Here is a 9,286-nt window from a genome sequence, read left to right on the forward strand (position 1 = left end):
CCATGAAATACATAAGTAGTTAAATCAATAATTTACACACTTTTTAATGGAGGATTAACACTTTAAATATTTAAATTCATTCATGTAAATCATTTGTAATTTTCAATTAAAAAATGTTTTTGGAAAATTTTAAATAAAAAAAAAAACCCAAAATGCACTTGGCTTTCTCCTAGCTACGTGCTAGCTTGTTGTGATAGCAACAACAATAATATGCCGAAATGCATAACTGGTTAAAAACGGGCAGTCTGTCGGGGGTTAAATCAGGGAGGAATGAAAGAGGACAGGATACTTTGGCCCAACTGAGAGCTGTGAGGTCTACCAGGATGAAGAAACCCAGCAGGAAACAGAGAGTGATGATGACGAGACAGGGAAACTGAAAACGAGGAGCACAGAACACAGAAAACTCACCCGGACACTTCATCGGGAGAAGGGGGTAAAGAACACAATGAGACTCGTACTCCAAAGAGAAAACATGATGTTGAACTTGGGCCTATGTTATTTTGATTCTTTGTGGCGGAGTAGCATGTTTGTTAGCATTTAATAACTGTTACAGTTTGTTAAATAGGCCTATTTGTTACATAGTAATAACTGCTGTTCATCACTCATCTGTAGTCTCCTCGCTCGGCGACCATTTTGACTTAAAATATTATTATTGTCATTTTTATATTGTTACTATTATTCTCCCCACCCTTCCTAAAGTCAGAGATCAATAGGCCCATTATTGATCAATCTATTCTGTTAACAGGAGCCTATATTATTAAACTTGATACCTATATGTCTACAAAGACTACGCCTGTTCTTTCTTTTGTTTTCATGTTTCGGGCATTGGGGGGCGTCAGCTAAGTCGGGGGGTAGAAGTGGGTGCGCGGCCTGAAATGAATTCCGTGAATGAATTTAAATATTTAAACTGTTAATCCTCCATTAAAGAGTGTTTAAATGATTTAATTACTTATGTATTTCAAGGTGCTCAGCTACCATTACACTCGGACACCCCCTAGCGGCAGCTCGCGCACCACAGGGGGTGTGCGCACCACACCTTGGGAATCCCTGGTGTAGGGGAACGCTCTCGCGGCCTCATTAGTTCACATCTGCCTCCAGCAGTCGTGGGCGACGAGGGCGTTTCTACAAACATACATGAAACCTTTATTTTTGCCCCCACACGCGTGTCTAAGGGGGAGAATCCACCCACTTGATAGGAAGCAATGGGGTAATTACACCCAAACACACACCTGCATCACACCTAAAGGGTGTACAGTCTGCCTCCCTCTGTCTGTGACACACGTTCTGACAGAAACACGCGTCGTCACACAGCGTGTCTCTGGGACGGCAGCTTTAAAGGCTTCAACAAAAACATTCAGTGTTTCCATTTCTCCACTTAAATTCCTGTAAATCTGTTAAGTTTTGATCACGTTTCTGGTCATGTGATTCACCTGTGTGACTCACCTGTGTGACTCACCTGTGTGACTCACCTGTGTGACTCACCTGTGTGACTCACCTGTGTGATTCACCTGTGTGATTCTGTCGGATTAAAATCAACCAATCAGTTTGTCTGGGTTTGTCTGTTTGTTAAAGCATTTGGAACGTCTGCAGGTGGGATTAAGAGATTATAATAAAGGGTGATTGATTGATTGATTGATTGATTGATTGGTTGATTGATTGATTGATTGATTGATTGATTGATTGATTGATTGATTGATTGATTGATTGATTGATATTACTACAGATATTACTACAGATATTACTACAGATATTACTACAGATATTACTACAGCTATTACTACAGCTATTACTACAGATATTACTACAGGTATTACTACAGATATTACTACAGATATTACTACAGATATTACTACAGATATTACTAAATGTGTGTGAAGGTTCTTGGTTCAGTGTCCACAGGAGGAAATATAAATTAAAGACAGAAAACTATTGACTGAAAAGCAAAAATGAAAACAAAACCTGTATTACATCTTTATTTATTTCTAAAACTGCTTTTTTAAATGACTACCAGGCTTTAACATTTTGACAAAACTGATATTTAATTATACTCTTTTTTTCTTTTCACTCAAACAGTCATGATGTTATTAATACAAACATTAAAATTAACAGTTTATTTAGTTTTTATATTGTACTATTACCTAAACTCAATCCTTGTTTCTACCGTATATTACTTTTGGGATGAACAAATTTTAGTTGAAGCGCATCCCAGGGATGCACTGCTTTCTGGAGGTAACATGGACTCTGGATGTATCTCATCCAGGAAGCTGAATGGCTGTCCTGATGGAGCTGCTGTTCCGTCAGAGAAACAGTAGGACACACACGACTCGTCGTGTGTGGGTAGAACATGTGTGTGTGTGTGTGTGTGTGTGTGTGTGTGTGTGTGTGTGTGTGTGTGTGTGTGTGTGTGTGTGTGTGTGTGTGTGTGTGTGTGTGTGTGTGTGTGTGTGTGTGTGTGTCTGTGTGTGTGTGTCTGTGTGTGTGTGTGTGTGTGTGTGTGTGTGTGTGTGTGTGTGTGTGTGTGTGTGTGTGTGTGTGTGTGTCTGTGTGTGTGTGTGTGTGTGTGTGTGTGCGTGTGTGTGTGTGCGCTTCCACACATGACTGTTTCCTTTCATCTTCTGTTCTCTGTGATGTACTGAGGTTCTGACATGTTTTCTGTTAAACACACACACACACACACACACACACACACACACACACACACCGGCGTGCCTTCCAGTGCTGCTGCCCACAGTCGGGCTTCAGAGGTGGGGGCCGAGGACACAACATGATGCATAAAGGATGTGGAGAGGCGATGAAAAGGAGTGTTTCTGATTGGATCACGGTTCACTCGGGTCTCTGCTTCAGAGCCCGTTTCAGTCCAACCTCATTAGAGGTTCGCTTGTTTAGAGTCACGTCGGCTCTGAAATGTGTTGTGAGTCTGTCGCTCACAGCTTCACGGAGCTGAGCCTCTGAACCGGAGTGTGATCCGTCCTAAACATGGAATCACCTGAGTTCAGACGTTCTGACGCTTCGCTGTGAGAACAGAAAATACCTGGACGGGTCCAGGAAATACAGCAGCCTTCAGACAGGTGCAGGCCTTTAGAGGTGATGTTCAAACAGGAGAGTTAAAATGGATTTAGAGAAGAGGAAATTCATAAATCCATACATGAATAAAGGAGTATTTAGCTTCAGAGGTGTCCAGATTCTGTTCAGAGGAGCAGCTGAAGGAGAAGAACCACAAACCAGAAACACCTCACACCGACAGTCCAGGTTGTAAAAGGCGCACTTATAAAGTGCACTGGATTATAAAGTGCACTGGATTATAAAGTGCACTGGATTATAAGGCTCGCCGGACTATAAAACACACTGGACTATTAAACGCACTGGACTATTAAACACACTGGATTAAACACACTGGACTATAAGGCGCACAAAATTAAAGACTTTAACGTGCGCCTTATAGTGCAGAAAATACTGTACACTAAAATATATCATTCATACGGCGCTACCCACTGCGCCAATCTTGCTACCCCTACTAAAATATATGTTGAATAGTATATAAAGTATATAAAATCTTAATTTCCCTTTGGGGATAAAACCAGTATATAGAATTTTTTTTTTAAAAAGAATAATATTTAATGTTAATGAAGGCTTTTGTTCATTCAGGAGTTATACATAAGTTTATATCCTAGTTTGTTTTTTAGAATCTATTACCTTTAACATCCGTGGTTTGAATGTTTCTGGATTTGTTTTAAGGCTTTATCTTCTTACATAAATCTGTCTTTACTTGTAAAAAGAGAAAAATTTATGATGCTGAGTAAAAAGATAAAAAGTTAACGATAAGTTGCACGGCTGACCGTAAACCAACACTGAATGCCGAACGCCTCTGGAGGGAATGCATTGTCCTGGACCTGGACATATGATTCTGGGACATCTGACTCCATCCCAAAACACTGAATGAAGAATTCCACATGGAAACAAGAGAAAGCTGTGAGTGATGACAGAAGACGCACAAACACCAACTGTTCTGTGTTGTCTGAAGGCTTTATCAGCAAAGACTAATAAGACTACGTGGCAAATAGGATCCAGGATGGAAATAGAAGGTGGCAGTGACCAGGGAGGGGGGGTCTCTGGGGGAGGCAGGACAAATGGTGGGCAATGACTCACTACTTGTTCAATAAGTCTCCGATGATCAGGTTGAGATCCAGAAGAATCCATTTCCATCCGACAGGAGCAGCCATGCCAAACCTGACATGAGGGAGCGATCAGCGCCGCTATATTTAGCTGCGATGACGCCTTTGGGTGGTGATGCATGTGAGGCGACACTGACACAAATGTTGAAGTGGAGGAAGGCATGAATGGACGGCTAAAATTAGAGCAAGAGACACCAGGCGGAGGGACGGCGGAGCATCGGAGAATAACTTCTCAAGGGTTCCACACGGTCACAGAAAACTGTTCTGCGTCTCAGGAGGACCACAGGTACGACACCAAAGCCTGCTCACACACGATTGGCCGAGACACCCAGGGTGTGATTTGTTGGGGGGGATAGGGGGATCATCCCCCCTACCTCTGCTCAATGAAATGTCTTCTGGGGGGTGTAGAGGCTAAGCCCAGCTGTAATCCACTGAGGTGTTCCACAACACTGACCTGAAAGACACCATGATGTCATCCTGCTCATCAAAAGTCAGACACGCCCCTTTCTGTTTGATGACTTTCATCTCAGTTAATCCACCAATAGTTAGCGTCAGCTAGAAAACATTCAGAGTTCAGCGTTAGTTAATGCTTCCTGACAGAAACCTGACCCGAAAACATTGGTTCCTACATCATTTAGTTCCTACAGGAGGACGACATTGGTTCCTACATCATTTAGTTCCTACAGGAGGACAACATTGGTTCCTACATCATTTAGTTCCCACAGGAGGACAACATTGGTTCCTACATCATTTAGTTCCTACAGGAGGACAACATTGGTTCCTACATCATCTAGTTCCTACTGGAGGACAACATTGGTTCCTACATCATTTAGTTCCTACTGGAGGACAACATTGGTTCCTACATCATTTAGTTCCTACAGGAGGACAACATTGGTTCCTACATCATTTAGTTCCTACTGGAGGACAACATTGGTTCCTTCATCATTTAGTTCCTACTGGAGGACAACATTGGTTCCTACATCATTTAGTTCCTACTGGAGGACAACATTGGTTCCTACATCATTTAGTTCCTACTGGAGGACAACATTGGTTCCTCCATCATTTAGTTCCTACAGGAGGACGACATTGGTTCCTACATCATTTAGTTCCTACAGGACAACATTGGTTCCTACATCATTTAGTTCCTACAGGAGGACGACCCGTCAGTAATGAATAAAGGTGAACTAACAGCAGGTGGTGACAGTTTTCTGACAGGTAGTCTATCGTCTACTTTGCTGCTCTTACTTGAAGAACAGTAATTAGAACATCTTCATCATCTTGGCTGCACAGAAAATGAAATGTTTCACGTGTTTTTATGTTGGAATGAATGTTAAACTCTAGTAAATGTAGGCCTTTAACTTTCGGCCTGTTGAATTCTTATTTTTTCATGATATAAAAAATGCATCCCCCGTCTTTTTTTTTTTTTTTTGGATTAATCTCACCCCAGGCTGACGAAACCCGACGACATCCGTGAACAGCTTTAGTGCCGCTTCTAGCTTCCACATGCGTATGCAGATATATTTTAATGTAAAGATGACACCTCTGATAATTAGCATCACTGGAGCCCAGACAGACTCTCCTGGCAGATGGTTCCAGCATCGTCTGGAGCTGCCAGAGAAACTATTTGCTGGTTTCCACCATCTGCTGCGTTGATTCCAAGGTCACGCTGACGGGTTCTCGCTCAGAGGAGTTTCCTCCAGGTATTTTATGTCACATCAGCCTTCACCACTTCATCCTCAGGTTGTCATCCGTGTGATGCAGAGGCATCTTGTTTTGAACCGGAGTCCTCTGGTGACTCAGTGAACTCCAAATGGCAACAGCTAATTCCTTCACGCGTTCTAATTTAACCGTGCAAACTGCGTGCTGCTCTTCATGGGCGGTTGATGTAAATACATCAAATAAATGTATACGTAGAAAATCTGACTAATACACCCACCTCTAGAAAACACCATGAAACATTTTCAGAGCAGTTTGTCTTTGACGACTTTATGTTGCTCATCAAAGTTTTTCTTCGGCAACGATCGATTTTTGTAAGAATCAAATGAAAGCAGACAAAGCAAGCCTGACAAAAAGGGTTTATATCCACGTAATGCAAGTAAAACGACGACCACCGACCAGCTGACGTCAGAAATGCATCTGATTGGATGTGGCTGCTGTGGTTTCCATGAGAAAGACGTTACGACAGACTTTGTGATTGTGCTGCAAGCTTTGCATCATCCCTCCATCGGCGCTGCCGGCAATGCTAACCAGAGGAAGAACCACGGCGTTCAGTGTGGACTACACCCATGTGTGGTTAAAAGTGGTGCATTATGGGATACATGCATCGGACACGCCCACCTTCCAGCTTTAAGGACAGATTTTCTCTGGGCTTTTCAGAAAGTGGGCGTTTAGAGCCAAAATGAAAATGATGCTCTGTGAGATAAAACATTAAAGAGTCATATATTCACAATTTAATTATAAATACATCATGTTAAAACCTTTTTCTTTCGTTTGTGAATAAATCTAATGAGCCGAAGCAAAAAAGTTCTCAGGAGAGAGATGTAAAAGCTGAACGTTAAAGATGAACAAGCGTCTCCCTGGAGCCCAACATGAGGAACACGAGGAGCATCACTGTGTGCGTTTATTCACTTATGGCTCATCGTGTACCCACCACACCAGAGGTGTGAATGTTCAAATGGCCTCTAATGCATTCATGTTATCACAGAGCAGAACGTCCACACACGATCTGGAGGACGTCCGCTTTACGCAACAGAAACCCAACGTTTTTATTTTTACAACACGTGTAGCCTCAGTCACTGAGGTGACAGTGAGTGACCGCTCCTGTGATGTCAGCATTGAGGAGATGAAGGAGGGAGAGGAAACCTCAGCGGTGCAGCACCTGAAGCCTCCTCCACGGTTTCTCCTCGTTCCCCTTGTTCTCCTGCTGTTCCTCCTTCTTCAGTCCGTCCTTCTCTTCCTTTTTCCCTCTGAATCCACATCTTCTCACTTTCACTCACGTTAGTCGTGTGGTTTGGTCGGTCTGAACCTGCACGTGTCCGCGTGTGTCGGGGGCGTGAAGACGGTGGTTTGTGGGTCGCGGTTGGAGAACATGTGCTCGGCCCGTTGGTTGCCTTTGTTCTGCCTGCAGGCTGTAGGTGTGCGTCTGTGATGTAAGGAGGAGCGTCTGTCTCCAGTGGGCCGCTCTCGAGGCGCACCGGCACCGCCGAGCGCTGCCAGCGAGGCCACATTCACACGTTTGCTTGCACACTTAAGCCTTCCAAATGTTCTCAGCTCAGAAGAGATCCAAGAACATGACTCAAGCATCACTTTTCTGTCTCACTCTTTTTCACACAAATTCTCCTTTTAATCTCATTCTGTCAACATCGAGCTGTGTTTTCCAGCCCCATATTGGCGTCAGTGACTTATCACCTGTTTGTCTTTTTGTCACACACACACACACACACACACACACACACACACACACACACACACACACACACACACACACTCACACACACACATGTCTTTATCCAGACGCTGGCGGACACGGATGAAACTTCGCAATGAACCAAACTGAGACGCAGTTTGTTCTGAGTGTGGATGTTGCTTCCTCTGTAATACTTTTGCATATTGCATAAATTTGCATACATTAGTGCAGCCTGGGAAAGTTCAGGCACCCAGAATTTGCACAGAAAATGAACATAATGGTGTTTTATTTACAGATGCATGAAGAAATCTAATTATTGATGCTCCAACAATAATTCTACCTGCTAAACTTTAGCAGCTAAACTGAACAAAGTGTGAACCAACTGTGTTTCATCGCCGATGTTTTCCAACAGGCCGGCTGTCATTACGCACGACTGGAGCCATTTAGCCCCCGACCGCTAACGCGTCACATGTATGTGTGAACCGTCACCTTCATCAGTGATTAAACATCAGCATCAATGAATAATCCACAGATCTTACAGCTGAATTAAAGTTCACCATCAAATAATAGATCAGTAGCGATGTAAAAGCGACGGCTGCAATTTGAAAAAGTAAGAAATAAAAGCAAGCAGTCGTCTGATATTCAGAAATGTGTGTGTAGGTCTGGTTGGTGTGTGTGTTCACAAAGAGCAGGAGCCGATGGAAAAAAGATTTCATGTACAGCTCCAGATCAGAAAGAATTGGGACAAAGCGGGTTTTATCAGGAGATAACGCGTCTAGGTGTGACTGTGAGAGCAGCTGTGAGTCAGAGGTCATGCATTGTGACGAGGAGAAGAAGAGGATCCGACCAGAAGAACAGGGAGCATATATAGAAGCCAACGCAGGAGACGGCTGATGGATGTGAGCTCCTGCTCCAGTGTGTGAAGAAGAGAGGACTTGTTTACAGGTTTGTCCATATGTGAGTGTTTGTTTGCGAGGGAGGGAGATCATGTGAGCTCGGCGGGGGCTCCAAAGGTTGGAGGCAAGTTTCGACAAAGTAGTGACGCATTTGAAAAAGCTGTGAGCGCCTGTTCCCCCACTCTGAATAAACTGGGAATCATTAATATTCATCTATTCCAAACAGCTTCCGCAGACGCGTCCAAGTCCCGCCTCCTAGTGTGTGTGTGAAGGTTGAGTGGCACGGACGTCGTCCAATCAAACCCACACGATTTATATGTACTCAAAGCAGAAGAAGAAGGTGCGTCACGGAATTTTTCCTCCACACAAAAGCATGGAGACCAATGGGAACGTGAAGGATGTCTCGATTCATCCTTATATAGGCATGTCAGGCTCCACCAGTGTGTGTGTGTGTGTGTGTGTGTGTGTGTGTGTGTGTGTGTGTGTGTGTGTGTGTGTGTGTGTGTGTGTGTGTGTGTGTGAATCTGTGACTTTTGTATGGAACAGCTTGTTTCCTCAGAATGAAGTCTGGTGCAGAAAAGTGAAGATTCACAGTAATAATAGTGATGTCATCGTTATGAATATTATTATTATTATTACTATTAATAATGTTATTATTAATAATAGTGCAGTATGCTCAGCATGTTAGCATTCTGATGTTAGCATGTAGCTTCAACAGCCTGACAGTCTTGACTGACTTAAAATGGAATCTGGTTTGATACTGATTTGGTTGGTTGGTCGGTTGTTTGGTTGGTTGGTTGTTTGGTTGGTTG

The sequence above is a fragment of the Antennarius striatus genome, chromosome 8 (assembly GCF_040054535.1).
Source record: "Antennarius striatus isolate MH-2024 chromosome 8, ASM4005453v1, whole genome shotgun sequence".
Lineage (NCBI taxonomy): Eukaryota > Metazoa > Chordata > Actinopteri > Lophiiformes > Antennariidae > Antennarius > Antennarius striatus.